We start from the raw sequence: 21,763 nt of genomic DNA, 5'->3' as shown, positions 1-21,763 counted from the left end.
TCATTTCTACTTTTTGTTCTAAATCAATATGAAACCAGTCTGGATTTCCTGTTATTCCTAGAAATATAATGTAACAGAAATATAATGTAATGTATCAGACTTTGGGAATATTATAGCCTGGAAGCAAAGAAACAAGGGAAGAAATGTATCGGGAAAGTCCGGGGAATTGCAAAGGCTACATAGGATTTAAAGCTCAACTTCTCAAATCTGCAAAGTATATGGGATAAAATGCCACAAAACATAATGAAAGCAGATGCTGAGATTAATGGCACTTCACTGCTGCAAATAGGACAAATTTGACACAACTCAAAATTGCATTGGGCCTGAATTGCTACTCAATTAAATTGCATGATACTAGTTACTCATGCATCTTCCTGTCTACACTGTTATCTTTTGCAAAGTACCAATCACAAGTAAGTAGGAATCACTGGGTAGCTAGTTTTTAATGGATCAAATGTATGCAAACTATAGCAATGTGGCAGCTCAATCCAACTCCTGTTCCTGCTGTAAACTGCCCCCACACCCCAACTTCATACTTGCTTGTTATTGATGCAGTTTACTTCTGGAGAGGCATTCCCGTGGGGCAGTGTGTAGCACTTTTGGTTCTTGGAAGGAGCCCCCATTTGTTATTCAAAATCCTTGTTAAGAAATCCTGTTCGAAATTGCCATGTTGCAGACCCAATTAATGAAGTATTCTTTGAATTTGGCTTATATAATAATAAGTGACCCAGTATCAAATCATTTGGAGTTTCCCTTTTGCTGCTTTCTGCAAAAGGAGTGAAGACTGACATGGATAGACAGGCAGACAATCAAGCAGTCAGATAGATGGTGGACGTGCTTGTACAATGAATATAGATTAATTTGTGACTCAGCATGTGCTGCCACACAATTTTTTGTGCTGTATCTCATTTTTGTACTTTGCAGACTATGCCAACATCATGAAAGAGAAAATCAAGCCCATTGTGTTCATAGACAACAGCTTAGAACAAAATGGGTTTTGGCTCAGATAGCAGCAGCTTGATGATAAATCTTTGGGAAGCAAATGTAAAAATGATTTGGAATAGATTAACACGGAGCATGATTTTAGTTTAGTATTCCTGTTGAGTGCAATGTGCTTTTTACTCTTTGTATTGAAAAGTGATTGCTTTCCTTTTTCACAGTTCATAAAGAAGACAGATGGAAAATTGCAGTCTCCCCAGGTGTAGAAATGGCAGATCGGATACTGATGTACCCACGTACACATGGAATAAATTGAATGTGATCCCAATTGATTTTAAATCTATGTAGATGAAATTTAGCATACAACTGGACTGAATTAAAAACATCTAATCTAACTTGCAGCTGGTTGGAATTAGTGAGGCCATAAAAAAATCACAGGTTGATACACATCTTAGTGCAACGTAAATATGTTCAAAGCTCAGCTCTGTGTGAGGTCCATCAGTGAGTTTGGTTGTGTACACACTTGTTTCCCAAGGAAACAAAACATAAATCACAAGCTAAAACCTTTTTTTCCAATTGTTACAGCTGGTTTATTGCACGACGGCACTACGGAAAGCAACTCTTGCATAGAGCGATGGTAATTCACTGAATTGCATTGAAATTAGTAAGTTCTGGGGTGAATTTGCATCCCGTATCTGTCATTTTGTGAAATGTCTTGATAATTTCTATTTCATTGTGAGTTTTTAGTTGGAAAAACGTGTAGCACTGTGCTAGCTAGTGACTGGAAGCAGTTGTTAAAGCAGAGAAACATGGCTACATTAGATGCATCTAATTTAAACCAGGTCATTTTTCTGGAGTTGGTTATAATGGTAGATTTGTCCATGTCTGAGATTGTGTAACAGAAATCTGATCATGAGAGATAAGGGAAGAAAAATAGGGTAAGTTTCTTTTGTTTTAATTAGAATGCATTTTAACATATTTGCTTCAATAAATAAGAGCTTAAGACAAGTTCAAGATGAGAAAAGGCCATTCTTTCCCACTGATGGTTCTCACCCCTGTTGTACATAAACTTATCCATAACATCTAATTGTATTTATTCTCCTGGTTCTCAAAATTGACCTCTCAGAACATGTTTAATAGAAAATGCCCTTTCAATTAATAATTCATGTATCTGGTTGACTTCATAGCTTTGCATTGAATGGGTAATGGGAGGGCAGGGGTGAGGAAAATGCTGATCAACCTCAAAAGAGTCTACAGGAATCTGTTGAGGTCTGAAGAGTGCATTTATCAACTACACAACATTGCTCAACTCTATGGGCCTGTTTGAATAGTTTTGTTTAATTAATGCCTTACATAAAAGGATGTATCTACCATACATGCATTGCTCTTCATAGGAAGACTGATAGGCACACGAGTTGAAGTACTCGAAAAAACCTAAGTCATTATAGAATTATTTATGAACCTCTGCTACATATAAGGTAGATCTGAACATCTGTGCATGTCTGGAATACAGTGCATGTTAAAAAAAGCGCCTGCCAGCTAACTGTGGGATGAATTGATACAGACAGCCACATTTGCCTTCGGGCATCTTGAAATTGTCTGGAGGTAGACAAATTTATATATTTTTTTTAAAAAGTTACGTTACGATCGCAAATCTATTCCCAGTTCATTTTATATATTAAAAAAAACTCTCAGCAGAAAATTGTTACATATCAAATTAGATAGGATCTGTCACATTGATTAGTTTTTTTTCTCTGTCCTGCAGATTAAGAGATTCAGTATTTGAATTAGTTTAGCGCATTTCGTTGGCTAGTTTCATCAAGAAATAAAAAAAAGTTGCTTGTCAAATTTCAGAGGGAATTTGTATCTGGTTAACAGCTGATGTTATGCTCTGATGCACTAATATTGTGTATCTTGAGCTGTATTCTCAAATATTTCCTGTCTTAATTCACCGCTTATGTTACAATTTTGCTTCAAGTTTCAAGGCCACAAATTGCCACAAATCTTAGCATCGTCAATCGGAATAGAGCCAGCCTGAATTGTGCTGAAGCCTGACTCCTTGTAAGATCTGAAACAGATGATTTCAGGAGCAGTTATTGCAAATCAAATAGGCTCTGCTTCTTGCTGGCTCATGGACAGCTCTTGTGTGCTCCAATGGATCTAAGGAGTGTCAAGGGAATATGTATTATTAAAGGGTTGGTAAAAATAAAAATAGCACTTTTTTTGTTTTAACTAGCTCTTGATGCAGGGCGGAAGCATAACGAATATTTCCTACTCCACAATGTTTTACTGTTGGAAGTATGAACATAGTGTAAAATTTATATTTTATGTATGCAGTACTTCATCGGGTATGCATGGTGCTGTTATCAAAGTGTGCGTTAACTGGTTTGACATTCTTCAATTTCAGAATTTCCTTTTTAATTAAAAATTAATGATATATGTTAGTCTTCAAGTTTGCCAAAGGGCATCATAGTGCATCTGCAGACGTTTCTGTTGTGCTTTGTGAAGTGTTTAATCAGCTGGCAAATACCATCTGATTTGAGTTGTACTTTAACTGTAGATCTTTAACAGTAGTCTAACTAATGTTTGTGTTTCTTTCGCTGACTAATTTTGTCTTCCTGACAATCGGTGGATTTTACACTGTGAGCAGCCTATTGGGAAAGATAGAAAATTGAGGGTGTAATTTTTACAAAGTAGTATGAAATGAGTTCTCAGTGTCAAGCCCAATAAGCTGGTGTATATTTGTGGTATTTAAACTTAATTTACTGGTGATTAGAGCGTACAGAGGAAGGAGGGTATTTGCATGCAGTTAGCTTTGCTTGTCAGTACTATCCCTAATAATTATTTATTCGTTGAATTTATGCTGATCCATTGCAGCTGTATTTTGTAAACTGGAGAACACTATAAGCCTGTGAGTAATTACCGTATGCTAAGAGCAGCATTGCCTGTCAAAGGACTGGAAGGGATGTCCAGGTTGCAGCAGCATTGAGCCCTGGTAGCTCCAACCAGCAACATTGCCAGAATGGCTGCGTGGTCCATGATTTCAGGGTCCTTGGTTCAGTGCATTGTGGTAACCCTTCGACCCTTTTTATAATGTAAAATTCCAGTGTTGCCGAAGAGACGTGAGCATTCAGCTTATCCCACAATCCAATTCAAACTGACCCACGTTGAAAGAGAATTTCAATCTGTTCACTGTTAGTTTTCTGTCCAAAAGCGAAAAAAGCCTAAAATCTATGTTTTTTTGTGTGTGTGTGTGAGGGGTGGCGGGGGTGGGGGGCGGGGTGGGGGGCTGGGGTTGTAATAGGTTGAAGGGAGAGGATCAGACGGGGAGAGTTTGACATTGATTAATTATGGAGCTTTTGTCAGCAAATTGAGCGCTCTGCAATATTGAAGTGAAAATTGGACCTCCAGAAGAGGTCAGCTACAATGTGAGAGTTTTTGACACTTTCATTATACAAGAAATTGATGTGTAGCCAAGTTGTTTGCTTGAAACTGGCACTAAGTGATGTCCATCATTACAATCTGAATTCCTGTTTATAAGTGTGGCTGTGTAAAATGTAAATTTGCTAACTTTTTAGGTATTATGATTGAAGTTTCCAACTTTAAATTGTAGCGCTGAGTTAACCAGTGTCCTCAGTGTCTCCAACTAGAATTGTGTATGGAATTTGCTTACGTGGGTTGGTTTCACAAATTTTTCCGCTGGGTCATGAGGTGCAGTACATGCAGACCCAAGGCATTCTGTGTTTGGCTTTTTTTTTGGTGTGTGGTGGGCATGGGGTAGAAGGTAATGCTCTAGGGAGTTACATTCCATATTTTTATGGAGTGTAAAAATATCCAATCCAGATCTTTCTTTCATGCTTGGGTCACTGGGTTGTATGAATATGTACAACCATGGTTTTGCACAAACGTCAGAAATTGTAAAGTTGTCCGGTTGCCTTTACATCATCTGTGTGAACAGACCTTAATCTCCACTTCCACACATTAGGCCGGAAACAGTGTATGCTGGATTAGAGTACAGCAAATTCGCATTATCAAGGAAGAAGGAAGTTGTTTTAGTTGTTGGCTAGCCTCATTTACTGTCTGGCAAATTTTCGTACTTCACAAAGTTGAGAAAGCATAAATTTATCAAACATTAAAGCGCTAGTGTATTAATGTTTTGATTTTTTTAAAAATGCCGCTTTGTGAAATATGAACAAACAAGAAGATGAAAATTAAAATAAATGTAATCTGTTCTTATGCGATCTGCTGATAAGATGATATTGAAGTAGACGATCTAAAGACGCCTAACTGGAGCTTTTGCTTTATTTCATTTAAAGTGTGCACAATCACATAATTAGTAGAATGGTTACAGTGCTATTTTTACTGCAAGATACCAGCTTGTTCACTGGAACCATTGCTTATAATTTACACAACTATATTTAAGCAACTTATTATAATTCTCCAATGTTGTTTTGCAGAATGTGAGTTATTATAATTTTATTTCAGCAAAAATCTGGAATCAATTCAATTCCAGATTGAAATGTTCTCTTCTCTCAATCCAATTCAAGGCTAAATGCAGGCTTGGAATTCACATTGAAGTGCTGTACAATTGTCACAGTGGCAAGACTTTGCTATGAGGTGAAGCTGCAGTAAAGTAAACAAAACAAAAAAGCACCAGTCACGCTGGAGAATTCACTTTACGCATATGTGTAAGTGAATGTGTTGTGTCTTAGTGCGCTCCCAAGAAGTACAGTTGGTTGGAAGACTTCCTTGCATTATGGCAAGCCTTGTTTATTGTCTGAATGGCTCAATTCAATTTTGAGCTTCTGTCTAAGTATAGCACTCTGACACACATCCTATGGGGGGTACAGTATATACTGTTGGGTGATTCAATTAATCTTACGTTAAAGAGAACAATCCCGAATTCATTCCCCCATGTAAACAAGGCAGATGTGTGTAATGCCTCTGGTCGACATGAACATTAGTGAACAGGGAAGACTCTTGAAGTAAAATTATCAATAAAGACTGCTGGAATGTTTCGAGCATCTTGTAGATGAATTGCAATGCCATGATGCAATAAATCGCACATAATAACATACAGTGTAATGAATGGTGGTGCTACTGTGTACGGCACTGTGTTACCCTGACCTTGTAACCTCGAAATGCAGATACTAATTTGAGCAATCAGTATTCCAGCTTCATATTCTCTCTGTTGTGATCGTGTAACAGGGTACAGAGGAAAGACAAACGTGGAACCAAGAGGATGTTCCTTTGAGAAAGGGTGGAACGCATTGATACTGTGTCTACTACAAATGCAGGAGTTACAGAGCTCGCACTGTAAGTTGTAACGTTCATTGATTGAGACTGCAATCTTGCATAGACAGCTAGAACCAAAGCCTTTACCACATCAAGCTAATTCTGATAAAGGATTTTATTGACTATGAAATTTGAACTTGATGCTTTGAAATCTTCATTGGTGAGAGTAGGAATGTACAAAGCAGCCCCTCTGTCTAATCTTTCATTTAAGGATTCTCGTGTTACGTTATTTTTTCTGTAACACTGAAGTCTTTTTACCATGCTGTGAGTGAATTGTATGATTAGTTAAAACAATGGAATCACTAAAATATAATTCCGTCTGTAGGGAGCTGGGTGATGCAACCTCTGGGACCTCATTTTGAACTTGACTTGGACAAAGAGTGGATGTCTTCTTTCATGCTTAATAATGATCCTGTAATGAATCCGGTTAGTGTCAGTTTGGTTCCCATTAGACATGAACTTTCAGCATTGAAAGAAAATTTTAAAAATGGGCTCAATTAGGCATTTTAATTCATAATAAATCTTATCATGGGAACTGTTACTAGTTTACCAGGGTTAAGGTATGTTTATAATTGCTGCCCTGCTGGTGAAGGATAACTTGTTAACGAAAAGGTAGGTTGGAAATTACGGCATTGTATCTGTGACATCAACGACTGCTTGCAGTGTCCTCCACGTTTAGTAACATCACAGTGCTCCACAGTGTGTCTGGGTTGGATGTCGAGGAAGGAGGGAGGGGAGGTGACCATGTGCTCATGTGCAGGAAGCAGTTGCTCATCATAGCTGACAGAAACACGTGGCCCAACCTGACAACCCAGAAGTTGGCTATTTTTTAGTGATGTTGTGGTAGCTGTTTTGGATTCCTTTCCCATTATGTGATGATTCAGTTTACGGACCTGAAACAGCATGTATAACAATGGAGTTTCTTCTGTATTTGGCCCATAAAGCCTTTCACTGGGGTGATCGGGGAGCGGAGTTTCATGCGGGTGAGAATGCGGGTGACAGAGTTCTGAATGAGTTGGATTTTATGGATGGTGATAGATGGGAGACCAGCGAGGAGGATGTTAGAGTAGTCCAGCCGAGAAGTGACAATCTACAAATGTCTAATTCCCTTTTTAGCAGACTCATTCGATCTACTTCAACATCCCTACACCACAATCTATCACTCTTTAAGTGAAAATCCTTTCTGTTTGACTTCCTTTTTTACTCCCTGCTACATGAATGCATTACCTGAAATTGATGTTCCCTTGTGGATACAACGGAGAAGAGAATGATGATGATTTAAAACAATTTGTGTTGTTTGAATGAGTACTAAGTGTGCTCACTGTGTGTTTGGTATTCGCCTACAATACCCAACCTATGTCTGTGTGGCTGTGTACTTGTGGCATTGCCTTCTATGCTTTCCTCTGTCAGTAGGTGGTGGATCTGAGTCACTTTGTGTACCTTGGTGCCCTGCTTGGAGATGGCCAATGGGGAATGAGCAGAAATGAAGCTTGGGCAAGTTCATTCCACACTACTCTGGCTCATTATCACCTTTACTCAGCATCAATCTGGCTTTGAACTTAAGCGAGTCCTTCTTCTTTTCCTTTCGGTGAATTGAATACAGTTTTTAACATAGATTGATCCATTGTCCCTATATTTTTTAAAAACTAAAGCACATGTTCCACAGTTAGAATATAATGAAGCAAATTAATCAAATAACCATACAAAAGGAATTTGAGACATTAACTGCTTCTCAAAGAGTTATCAGAAGAGTAAAACAGTGAGCACAAAGAGACAGATTGTTCAGAGTGCTGTGGGGCATGCACATCATTAGAGGATGGAGTCACTTGGAGTGGGGGGGGGGGGGGGGGTGCTCCTCCCTGTTCTATTCTTACAGCTTTGTCTGATGGGCTGGAGGCAACTGGTAACTAAAGAAGTGTTTGGAGAAAAACTGTGTTTGGACAATTTTATTTAATTTCTATGTTGCGCTGATTGCTGCGATTGGTGATCATCATGCCATATTATAATTTTCTGCATGCAGATATCCTCCTTGGGAAGGGAGAGGTAAGTACAACAACAACAACAACAAGATTCCATTTATTGAGCGCCTTTCACGTCGGGAGGACGTCCCAAGGCGCTGTACAGTTAGGTCAGGAGGGTCTTCTTGGAGCTGAACAGCCTCTAAGGTGTTGTGTTTGGCAATGTCAGAATCAAGTTCATTCCCTGCTGTGGTCTTGATGATCTGGTTCCTGAGCCAGGTGAGTTTGAATTGACACTGCTGATGATAGACCAGTCAATCTAGCTCATCAACAGATTTTTTGGAGGGGTAGATATTGAGCTGGTGGTAGGTTGGGAGTGCCTGAAGGATGAGATCAGATTGGCTGAAGGGCCTTCTTCATCCAGACCAATCTTGTGAATTTGTGACCAGTCAGTGGGAGCAAGGATTATTCCTCATCTCCTGTTAACCCTGCAAGCCAAAGCCCTATCACACACGGTGGTCCTACACAGTGGGAAATTTGCAGTGGTCTCAATGGGGTTTTAGCTGGTTAAATTCTAGCGATAATCCCTAATATATATATTGGCCTCTTGCCAACTTGCATTTACTATTCTATAGAATTAGGTACGCAGCGTGTGTCCCTGAAGGGTAGCGTGCATATTCCATTCCAGACATGGGGAATTTTTCATGTGTAAGTGACATACATGTTAGGAACTCTTGTCTATCAGGATATTCTTGAACATGATGGGTTACTACATGTGTCAGGCACCAAAAATAAAGACGTAGAGAAAAATCAAATGTTCTAATGAGTAAATATTTCTCTAATCCACCCTTTATCTTGCTGTTCCTTCTTTCCAGTTATTTCTCTGATGTCCACAAAAATCTCTTTGTTTGTTTTCCCTACTGTCAGTACATTCTGGGTATACGTTGGGGACTAGTTTTAGTAATAGTGGGTTGGCATAATGGGGAAAATGCTATTTCCTGCAAATGATTATTTTGAAACAATTTGCCTGCTTCATTTACAGAAATCAGTACAAACCCAGACCCACTCCGTACAGCCTACCTGTTTGAAACAAGGGCAGCTGCATTTATGTAATGGTGATTTATATTCAGCATTGGTATCCACAGCATTTGGATCCAGCTGTTCAAATCTATACACTATTTTGTTTGATTCCCCTTTCTGGTTAATTGCAGCGTAAAACTTTTCAGAAAATTAGCTGCTGACCTTCAGAGATTTCATCAGACCTTTGTTACTGTGACATTCTGCATATTTTTTCTTCGAGACGTGAAAGGGCTTGAGATACAACAGCTGGGATTGTTCTGACATAATTTACTTACCAGTGCCCAGAATATCCTGTCAGAGGAAACTGGCCATAAGAGACTGGCAAGTATTTTAAAACAGCAGAACTATTGTAAAAATAATATATAGTCTTATACTACTGTTTTCACTATGCTGATATTAGTCATACTGGCGTGAGGAGGATGAATATATCCAGCAGATCTGTGATTTGAAACGTTTTTTGTGGCTTGGGATGTAGTTCTCTTTGTGAAACTACATGTCTGTGGGGATCACAATCTGGTTGTGTAGCACGTAAAGTATTGACATTTGAACCAGTTTACAGAGAGCATGTTTTGCAGCCAGAAACCACCAACCCTGGCACTCGATGTGATTTCTAGGTCAGATGAGCTGGCAGTTTGCGATGAAAGAAAAGTAAAACAATGCTCTGGCATTCCATTTCACCATTTAACTCATGAACGCTGAACTTAAACCCTTCCTAAAATAACATTCCAGCGTGTTTCACTTTGGTATCGTGGACCAGGAGCTGATTAAAGTACAACTCTGTATCTGTGCTTTATCTCTCTGGTCTTGTTACCGCATAAAACTTGCTGATCCATCCATTCCTGCCATGCTAAGCCTCAGTTGTTTGACTGTGTCATGTCAATTATGTGTTATCCCTCCGACTGGAACAATTGCAGGAGAGCAAGGCAGATGATTGTTCATTCCTACATTACTGATGTTCCACTTTGCATCGTATTTTAGGAATTCTTGCAAAAACTTACTACTTTGCAACAATCATTCCAAACACAGATTTTTTTTCATGATCTAGGTTAAAGTTGCTTATTAACCCATTTACTTTCCAGTGTTGAGGATTATTTCTGCTTCCAATGTGCATGTAAAATTATTGGGTTGCAGTTAATGATCCTTATTATGCGGTAACTTGTACCCCTTGAAACGTATGTTGTTACTGTCCAGATCGTCAGTCAATGGGTTCATCTGTATCAGTTAGATGCACCTCTGATTGCCTCAATTTGAAAATCCATAAATGTTACTGGATGTGAAAATCATTGAAGATTGTGAACAGGACTGAGAAGCTCTTACTCTGATGGAGCAGGAGGGGATCTGTTTATTTCCAACAAAATGTAATCAGAGTATTGTGCTCTTGTATTTAGTGGACACATTAGCTCAGTTTAGCATTTTAAATCATACAATAATTGCAGTACTCCTAAACGCATTCCATTCACAACAATAACAAATTACATTTGTATAGCGCCTTTCATGTCGGGAGGACATCCCAAGGTGCTGGAGAATCATCTGGGGGTTGAGATCAGGAGGGGTGGAAGGCTGGGAAGGGAGTGGTAGGATGAAGGTGAGGTCAAAGAGGAGGGTCTTGAGATGGGCCTTGAAGGTGGTAAGGAAAAGGCGAAGCGAATGGACTGTCCGATGATGGGCTGAGCAGGGGACAAGGAGCAGGCTGGAGCCCGCTGAACAGAGGGAGCAAACAGGCCAAATGGAGTTAGCAGGTCACAGAGGTAGGGAGCAGCAAGCCTGTGGAGGGCTTTGAAGTCTAATTCATTAATTAATTAACTGTAGAACACATCATTAAAATATGTCCTGCTACTAATAGTCCTTGCATTTGATATAGGGCCTTTCAAATCAGAAGGACATCTTAAAGTGATTCACAGGTTTTACTGGAAAGTGTGTTGCGGGATTTACTGAAATCAGCTGGCCCATTAATGGAAATCCCAGATGAGCATTTGCAACATTTTCAATTGGCTTGGGGAAGACCATATTTAAAAACTGGTAAAAATTGGTCATTCAATCCTATAAACCGAGTATCCCATCCTGAAGAAACAAGATATAACCTTGTAACTTGATGTGTAATCTTGTAACAATTTTGCTCAGTTCAGGGTTTTGCCTGTCCTGTTTGAAAAATAGTGATTCACATTCGCAGAGGAAACTGTTCATAAATAGATTATTACTTTTTAAAACTAATGGTAAAACAATATAGACTTCAATCATCATCCATGGATTCTCCTCTATGGCCTGCGCTCTCCGCTATTCAGTCGGAGGTTGTAAGGTAGGACAGAAATACTCAGTCCCGGGTTTATTTGAACTTGCACTTTTTGCTGTGCAATTCCTGTGGGGCTGGTCTGACTGTTAACAACACTCCAGTTAAAATCTCTGGATTAATGATTAGAAAATAGCGGTAATAAGTCAATTCCACATGCTGGTTCAGGCTCAATTTACAGCAAAGCATAAAAAAGGGAGAACAGGAATTGTGAGAATTAATGAGGAGAAAAATAATCACAGTATGTATAATGATGGAAATAGCAAGCAGGAAATGGAATATAAAGTGAGGAAATACAGTAAGTGATTGCCAGAAGGTTTGGGCAAAGCAATGGAAGTATGAGCAAGAAGGGGGAAGGCAGATTATATTTTCTAAAATAAATGGTAACAGGACCCTACTTTCAAACCAATTCATTATCTCCAACCTCAGCAATGCATCTGGCTGAGCCAGTGATCACGGTCTCTGTTGCTGATCGCAAGACCAAAATCACAGTTGGTATCGACTGAACTGGGAGAAAATTACAGCTCAGTGGACAATTAACTAGTATTTTTTTTCTGATTGCTGGGAAGTGGCATAAGAAAAAAGCTGAACAAAACTAGAGGTTCACTTACATCTTCAAGCAGTTTTTCTGATGTACTGAAATTCACACAAAATGAATACTGATGAGATTGATTTTGTAAAGTTTGATAAAAGTAAATGGTCACTTCAGTCAATATCAAAGTGAATGTTTCACTGATTCTCAGGATTGAAGGTAGGGTTTTGGCATTGGAAACTAAAAATAGACCTGTTATTGGCACTTTACGTAGTCTCATTTAACCATATGAAAATTTTGAATATGAAAGATAGAGGCTTAAAGTGGGAAAGAGATAAGATGGGCGAGTTGATTGTATGAACACCTTGCTCTGAGAGCGTCTGTAGATTTAATGGTCTGAATGATCTTCTGTGATGCAGATTTCTAGGAATGTAAATCTCTTGATAGTTTCCTCCTCGGATTTTGTCAACTTCCTTGACTTTATATTTTACCTTTCATTTGACTATGTTTTTTTACTTTCACCAAGTTGCCATATGTGAATCTTATTAACAGACTATTTGATAATCCAAATAATAGTTTTAACATCTCATTCGAAGATGGTACCTCCAATAATGCAGCAAACCTCAGCATTGCATTGAAATCTCATTTTAGATTAGATGAGTTCCAAGCCTCAACATGGGGCTTGAACCCACAACTTTCTGACTCAGAATGCTACCAGCTGAGCCAGGCTGACATAGCTAAGGCTAGTCATTTCGTCATCTGAAGCCCTCCCTTCATATGTATTTCCACCAGGGTCACTGGAGAACGATCAGGAGCGGAATTCCTATCATTTATTAATCTGGGGCCACTGAGGCCAATTATTCTGTCCTTAGTACGGCAACAGCTGAGATCAGCTAACTTGGCAGCGAGGGTAATCAAACCTGGAATCCTCCCAGACTGGGTGGCTGATCTATCTACTTCATAAACTGTCTGAGCCACTAATAAATATTTAATGATTATTGTACAGCTGAGGAGTTGGATTACTTTATGTCGGGCGGGCTATCACGTCCACTCAATTAAACACTTTTGATTTGAAGGAAACTTCTAAAGCCTCCATTCCATTTCTAAACAGCAACCAACATTTTCTGTCGCCAGTCAGTTCTTACAGTGCTCCCCCACCCACACACACACACACACACACAACACACTCCCCCCCCCACCACCCTCCCCATGAGATTGCTTATCCCAGCTAGCCGAGCAATTGTTTGCAAGAGAGGAGGGAAATCAGTCAGGCTTCATGTTCTTTGTGTTGTTCAGTGACTTATTGAAAGGTGTGGCTATCGAATGAAGACAAGACTGGGTTTTGCTGTGATGTCTCCCCATTTCCTCTGTCCACAAAATAGCCTGATAACACTCATCTTCAAGACTCGCATATGTCCAGACACTTGGGTAAGGCACTATGCCTAATTAAAGGGAAAAAATGGGGGAAAATAAAATCCTAATTGAAGTCTCTTTGGATTTACATTTAATTTTAGTTTATCTTCAGATACATGCGAACAGCCACTTCAAGTTCAACTGTTTAAGAGGTTTGTGCAGTGCTGACTGAGAGATTCAGCATTGCATCTTTCAAAGCTGAAATATCTTTATAATTGTGCTTTGAACGTCTATCATTTGGGCTAATTCCAATTTCTACTTCCAACCCAATTGCATTGTTTATTGGATTTTAGAGGCTTAGAATTGCTTTGATGGACAGCTCAAGCTTTTTCTGTTGTTGGACATGGTTACTTTCCCTTCCCCCACACATCAATGCTCTCCTGTGATTATAAACGCATTATTTTTCCTTCAGCATACATAACTACAACAGTGCAGGTCTTTCTGTCAATCTGCATGTGCTTTGCAATGCATTTTAATTTAATAGTTAGGATTACTATTTCCTTCGCATTTTATACAGCTTATTGGCATTAGGTCAAGCATTGTTGCATGAAATATCAGTACAGGAATTGTTCACTCCCCCTTTGGTATTAATATTCAAAATTTGTTATTGATTCCATGTATTAGACATGAAAGGCATTGTCTACTCTCCGAAGTGGCTCTTGGTAAATCCATTTTATCTGCACAGTGGCAGAAGGATCAGTAATTGGATGCTTTGCTGAATCACAAAGCTTTGTGTTTCTCACACATATCCTCTAACCCCCTCACATACACACCATCTCCTCATATACACCATTCCCCCTACACACACACCCCATCTCCACACATACCCTCCCCACACCATTCACTGATGCACCCCCCCCTCCCCCACCACACACATACACACACGTTCGCATGCCCCTCTCTCGATCAACTCCCTGCCTCCACACACCCTTCCCATAACTGTACCGTGTTTAACCTATAATAACTTCTCCAATACACATTCCCTTCTTGAAAGCACCTTCTCGTAAACAGGTGTGTTCACCTGGTAGCTGCAGTATAATGCACAAGCATGAATGGTGGGTAAGGTGCATTTCACAGTGTAGGCTAATCAAATTCTTTTGAATCCCAATTACCGAAAGAATAGTTACTCAACATTACTGAGCCTGTAGAAAAGCCAATGCCTCCCTCCCTCTTCCCCCGCTTGCCTTACATTTTTCGTTCCTAACTGTCAAGTCCTAAATTTGCTGTAATGTGATTCTCATTTGTTTGATGCAGTCCAGCAAGGGCTGATCAATATGTATTAGTAGAACTAAATAAAATTTGTCTCCATGGATTATGGCAACGTATGTACGTTCTAAACGTACAACTAGACTAATGATTTGCAGTTTAGAATAATTTTGTTGTAGCCCTAGGCTGCATGCAGCTCACTTACTCTCAACCCTTTTATCAGTCTTAATAGCAGTTCTTCATACCCATGTTTAGGTAAAATGATTGCAAAATATGCTGTAATGCAGAGGTATTAGCATTTTAATAACATTTTAATTCCCATTGTAAATTGATGCGATGACCGGCTACTTTTGATTTAAATCTGGATTGTTATGAAGCTCTGCAGCTTGTCCAAATCATGAGAATTCTCAGTATAATACTGTATAAATATTAAATCTTTCCATCAAAGTAGCTTAAAAAGTAATGGCAAAAGGTATTGCCTTTATTGTTTCCTTTTGTCCCCAGAGTTTTTGATGTAAAGGAGATTCTCTACTGCAGTTAATAAGACGTATGGATATGGTGTTGGTTTAATAGGACATTCTATGCTGAAACACGAAAAGCCTAGCAGTTCATTAGACACAAAACTGAACTGGGAAATCTATCAACTGAGTTAAGAAAGACAGGTTTCTGATTTATTGCGGGGAGTAGGTAGGAATGCTGTTTTTCTGTCTGCAAAGCTTCTCTTTACTTTGTCCTGCACATTTTGCTTTTAGTTTGTCCAATTCAGGTACACAACTAGAGTTCTCCAAACAGGTTAGCGGAGTGGAGTGGTGGGAAACACTGTGACGGGTCCTTTAGAGGTCAACATTTAGCAATAAAGGTTTTAAAATGTTGCCTGGTGCAGGAGCACAATAGTTTTAAGAGTTTCAGTTCCACAACTCTTCATAAAGTGTAACTTATGTTAGCCGACCAAGGCAACAAAGTTTGAAGATACTTGTCACCTTTCATGCTCTACGAGCTACAGTCGCGAGGATTACACTCCTTCCGAGTTGCAGGAGGCTTTACTGGTGGTGAGAACTATGGAGGTATCCTAACTAATCACTGTACGCTGATGTACAGCAGAAGTATTTTCTGTGGGAGACCGACAGCAGCCTGGTTAGTGCTTGCTATTTCATTTTAGTTTGTTTCCGAAATGAAGAGTGTAGAGATGCAGATTGAAGAGTGATCTAACTTTATCTTTTTTTTTTGTACAGTGCGGTTTTCTCCAGTCAGAAATGACTTGGCTGCAGATCTGCACTGACTGATGGCTGCTGATGAGTTTTAGTTTGACTCTAGATGCGGGAGTATTCCACAATCTCTTTCCATTAGTGGGTTTAGTCACAGGTATGTTTGAATCAGCCATAGCTGCAGATTTTGTCCTGCTTATAGTACATAGAGTCTGAGCTGTTTCCTGTTTGTGGTTTTGTCAAAGATTAATAGTAGCCTCTTCTTTGCCAGATAAAATTTAAGACATACAGGAGTTCACTGTAGACCACTCTAGAGAAATCATTTGTGAAGTTCAGACAGCAGTGTTCAAAACCTAATATTCCTGTGACTTCCTAAAAATACATAAAAAATGCAATTTTTTGAGTAAAATGAAATGCTTCGAATTACATTTTTTAACGAGAAGATTAATACTTCTTGGTTTAACTCCTTTTCATACCAGGAGGGGTGTGGTTAAGGTAGGCGAAAGTGGCCAGCTGATTTTTTTTTGCATGTAAATCATTGTGTGGTGCCAAGCTAATGAAATGCTTCAATGAATTACACTAAATCACCAACGTCTGACCCTTTCCTGAAGCAGCTTCGTGTTTGGAACTATTTCTCTGAAATGATTGGATAAATAATTCTTAGTCCATGATCCTTGTGATTAATTTGAAGGTGAATGGCCATGAAAACCCACAATGATTTGTCGTCTTGTGTTGCTATGGCATTCACAGCAGGCATTTCAGGTGGAGTAATAGCACTGCAGGCTCATACTGGACAAACTAAAATACAAACCTATTTTTCTTTAAGGGAAAATAACATCTAAAGGATTATTTGTTGGGGAAAACTATATATACCGCATCAGCACGTCTTGGTTTGACTCCTCTTGCATCCCGGGTGCCATGCCATTGTTTTTTTTTATGTGGATGGGTCTGGGAGATAATCCAAAGCTCCAGGATGTATCATTGTATAATGTCTGGGGTTCTCTGACATTGCTGCAATGTACAGTTCAGGTCTCCACATGCACAAACCAAATCAGCACACATCATATTGGATCATCTTGGGGTTACAGTGGCACCCACCCTTAAACCTGTCCCACACTAATTTGTTCAAATCAAAGGGCAGGGCTGGTGTATTGCCACATCATAATAAGACTTAACTGGCTAAATGGATTTATCAGAGTGATTCACATTTTCAATTAAATGCTGGACCTGAGGGCCAGAAAGAAGGAGATGGAGTTGCAAGACAATGGAGAGGCCTGAGAGGTATACGAGGAATGTGTGTTAAAATCTGCTTCAAGCAAGCAACGATTGATGTTTCAGTTCCATTAACATTGTGTCAACGCAGGCACTAAATGGGGGGTGGATATTCATGGCACCAGTTAAGCTGTCTCGAAAGAGCAATTTCTTTAAAATCACACAGATCCCAAGTCATGACTGTGCAGTAACCTTTGCCTCTCGAGAGCCCATTCCTGGTGAGACGATCTGTAAGGCATAACTCAAGATGATTGCAGCCCTGACCACACCTCTAGTTAAGGTGATAGCACTGGAGTCAGTTGGCTTCTATCTATAAGAAGTCAATGTGCATCAGACATTTATGAGGTTTTGCATATTGTCGATTTGTGATGTCTAGTATTACAATAAAATGACTCAGAGCAATATATCATAAGGGAGTGCCTAGAGTGCAAAACAAAATCTTTACCTCTCTCTTCAGCCTTTCATCAATTTTAAGAGTGCAAGATTTTTTAGATCTACCACAGTTGTTGCTTAGATTTAAAAATGTAATAGAAAAATCTTTAAAATTTATGTTGGATTACCAGTTGGAGATAAAATACATTGAACTATTTCCACTGGTATTCGAATGGGAGATGAAAAACCAGTGGGTAAGATTCCATCAGAGGCTGTAACAAAGTTGTAAGAAATATTGATCAGGTTTTCTGTAAAGTCTGCTTCTGATGTCAACAGATTTGAGTCAGTTCTGATCTTTGAATTCACTGCACTTACTGCCTGCAAATTCTCACTAAGAGTCCGGGGTTGACTTTTATGATTCCGCACTGGAGTTCCTAACACACCCACATCCTCCATCATTCACCGATCTTTTTAGAAGCATTTTCCATTGCAAATATCTTTGTCACTGTATCCTTACCAACTTGGGACATGGTATCTCAATTTGCCCCCTAGACGATATTATGGCGGGAACATAGCCAATTGAAGTTTTATGCTAAAATCCAATGGTTAGAACAATATAAGTAGTGACTGGCATGTTAAGAGTTAAAGACATTGTTCTGTGTTGAAATGGATCTCGTGTAGATCAGCAGAAAGATACTGCTTAACGCATGCAACATGTTCAGAGACAATCCAACAGATTGGAACGATAGATCAAGCTGTTTCCTTTAGCCAGTTAATTTTAAAATCTGTGGGGGGGGGGAAATGTAAGTTGGAGAGTTTGGGGAAAAGAGTGCTTTTTTTTTGGTACTTAATGATCCTTTTATCAACCACGAAATGACCCAAAGGCAGTGGCATGTCACAAACTGAACATTTCCAGTATCTGGTTTGCAAATACTGATAAATATTGCTGATCAAGGCTGCATTTAACAGCACCTTTCTCGTTGCCAGAGGATGTCAATAATTTGAGTTAGTTCAGACCTTTGAATTTCAGTGAAGTTTGTGAAGCACTCTGTACTTACATTATGAATGTCAATTACATTGGCAGCCGAATACAACTGCTCCTCTTTTCAGAAGAAATTAGGCAAAACGTTAATGGCTGTGGGCAGTATGCAGTTGGGAGAGAAAATGGAGTAATGATTGGGTAGATAATAAAAGAATAGTATAGATCCTTTGCCATCCCTTGGACTCCAGAACAAATTGTTCCTTCATTCATGACATAAAATGGTACCTTTGATGACAGCAATCAAATATAATTCAAACCAATTATGTTGAGCACATATTTTAAGAAGTGTATTTTTGCTGTCTATTAAAAGGCAGTTTAAAATGACAAATTAAACAGTGATTTTGTGTCAGTGTAAATACGACAGTGTTAAACAGGACCCATGGGTTTTGAACAGAATTAAGTCGATGCGTAAGGAGGAGAGATGAATTTGGAAGAACACCTTCGCAGAAAATGATTTTTGCTGTTCATGTTGCTTTGTTCACTGATGAGTGTTTGTGTAAATTAGACCTGAAAATGCATTAGATAAGGATCCACAGAGAGTCTTGAAATTCCAATGCTCTTTGCTATGTATGCTCGGTGTGTCTTTAAATGATATATGTGACTGCAAGGCTGCAGCTATACATTCCACAGTGGTGTTGCATCTTCCTTACGTTAAGATCTGCTTTAGTGTACTATAGATGCTCTTCTAATGATAAAAGCACTGGCGCCTACTGAGCTGGAGTTTGTGCCAGAAAGTGCAGACAATCTGATCTCTTCAAGCTTAATCATATGCTGAACAATGCATGATATCTTGTGTAAGACCAAAAACAAATCTGTTATGTTTAAGAAAATCTTCATGTTATGTAGGATGAACGTTTTTAGGGGCACCGGTTTGAATTGAAAAACATCTTATTGAAGAAATTATGTTGTATCTTTCATTCGTTAAGTTACACGAGTGGATTTGTTAATATCCCTGACACAGGACTGGTCATTGAACTATTCCTGTGCATTGAAGGCAGGCTGTTTCACTGAGGTGAACGGAACAGAAATCTCGCAATTTATGTGGAGGCAAAGCCTTGGATTAACTAGACAGTAAAAGTTTGTGTAACTTCTGCAATCACTTTGATATTAAAAATATAATCAAGTGACACTAAAATATGTCTTCAGCATTATCATTTTGTTTTTCTAAAATCAAATCATCTTTAGAATTAAAAGCAAGATCTGGGATTTCTCCATTCTGAAAAGTTACTAGAAATATTATTTTTTTAAATCCTCACACTCTGATGATTTTTTAAATCGTTTTCACAACCTTGTCTTTCAGTAACTATTTTATTTGCTGGAGGGATTATTACAAATGTCACTCACATTTCCGGTCCTGTCATTTTTAAATATGATGTTACTAGTTGCCTGATAGTCATGAATACCTTTGAAATGATTGCCAGCCTTTGCTTATATAACATCATCAGAGCCTGGATATTTCCTGATAGCAGCTTGATGGCAAATCATAATAGTTCATTTAAAATAAGAATTTGAAAAGCTCGCAAAGCCTCACTTTAACCAGATGATTCTGAGAAGGCTTCCAGTGCACTTACTGATAATCCTTGCATTTAGTATGCAGGGGAAGGACAAGTTTACAGAGCTATGGGGAGAGAGCGGGGGAGTGGGATTGATTTGGATAGTTCTTTTCAAAGAGCGGGCACAGACACGATGTGTGGAATGGCCTCCTCCTATGAATTTATTCCATTCACGTCAGGAGGACGGTTTGCAGGATATACTCTAAAATGTAGTGATTGTATTTTGTGGGTGAACAAGGCAGCCAATTTAAGCACAGCAGGTCCAACAAACAGCCACAAAGTGACTTCGCTGGAAACCACAAAGCCCCCCAGTTTGTGTTGTGCCTCTTTAGTGGTTAGACTCGGAGATTTTATCAGCCAGAAATTATTTGTTTTTCAACAACTTCACTAGACTTATGCGGTCCGTAACAGTTATTGTTGTTTTCACTTATCTTCACATGAAAGTCTCTGATAACAAATAATGACATTCTTGTAAATTGGATATTGAGTGTTGGAAGAAAATGGATGAATAACATTCTCTTAGTGTTATAGATAATTTCAGGATTAAAGGAGGCTTCTTGTAAACAATGCTCTTTCCCATCAGAGAACAGGATATGAATTCAGTGCAATAACCTTTACTTTAGCGGCAGTCTAATCTGATAAACACAATCTACCTGTATAATATGCTGTGCTTCTGTTGTGCGTGATAATTCAGCAAAGATTTTTATCATGATCTCATTGCGTGGCCAGTAGTACTGAAAGAGCTGATAAACTGTGTCTATCTCCCCAGTAATGATATATTAGGACAATTCTTTCTTCCTTTGAAAACCTTATGATTAAGCCACCTTGTGAATGACAAAATGCCTCACACTCATGTTTGCCAATAAGAACTCCCAATATTCTGCGGCTCTAAATTTCTACTGGGGGGAAATTTCACCCGGCTCCAGATTTGCTCTATTTATGTAGCATTTTGCAGCTCCCAAATTTGGCAAATTGCTGAGTTGAGTATTAACTTTGAAACAGTTTTTCTCCAGTTTTAAAAAGAAACTAGCAAGAAACCAATTTCAGAACTATGACTGTATTTAAGAATTTGTCAAATTCTGAGTAGATTTATGTAAACCCTGTTGGAATTTCACCCCTGAACATTTCTCTTGATAGAATTTGAAGCTCCATATTGGTGCTGATAATTCATCCAGTCATTTCAATTTATGTATCTTTGAAATAAAAGCTGCATTTCACACACACATACACACACACATACACACACAAAAAGCAAAAATATTGAAATAGTAATGGAGAAAGTGCTTGGTATTTTGGCTGCATTAGATTAGAATCTCTTATAAGAGCAATACAATACAAAATTACATTTGTATACCACCTTTCATGTTAGGAGGATGTCTCAAGGCACCGGACAGTCAGGGATTTGGACCCGAGCATAACGTGTGGAGGAACAGATACAACGAGTTGAACAGCTTATTCCTGTGCATGTCCAATTATACATTCAGATGTCACCTGTAGATCCCAGGTTAGAAACTCCATTGATCAAAGTCTAAGAGCAGAATATTTCAGCAAGGTAACCTGTAACGCTATTTAACTGGTGAAAACTGAGTGGAGAATAAGCCTGTTTACT

The 21,763-nt window shown here is 38.9% G+C and overlaps 1 protein-coding gene across 1 annotated transcript in view; it reads left to right on the top strand.

Moving 5' to 3' along the window:
- The first annotated feature begins 6,216 nt into the window (after positions 1-6,216).
- Positions 6,217-21,763, top strand: part of sema4ba (sema domain, immunoglobulin domain (Ig), transmembrane domain (TM) and short cytoplasmic domain, (semaphorin) 4Ba) — a 94,157-nt gene continuing 78,610 nt past the window's right edge. The window contains exon 1 of the mRNA XM_007906942.2: positions 6,217-6,255. The gene's annotated coding sequence lies outside the window, so the exon portion shown is untranslated. The remainder of the gene's footprint in view (positions 6,256-21,763) is intronic.

This window comes from Callorhinchus milii, unplaced genomic scaffold (genome assembly GCF_018977255.1).
Source record: "Callorhinchus milii isolate IMCB2004 unplaced genomic scaffold, IMCB_Cmil_1.0 Scaffold26, whole genome shotgun sequence".
NCBI lineage: Eukaryota > Metazoa > Chordata > Chondrichthyes > Chimaeriformes > Callorhinchidae > Callorhinchus > Callorhinchus milii.
Note: the sequence above shows the minus strand (reverse complement) of the source record. Positions and strands in the feature narration are given on the sequence as shown.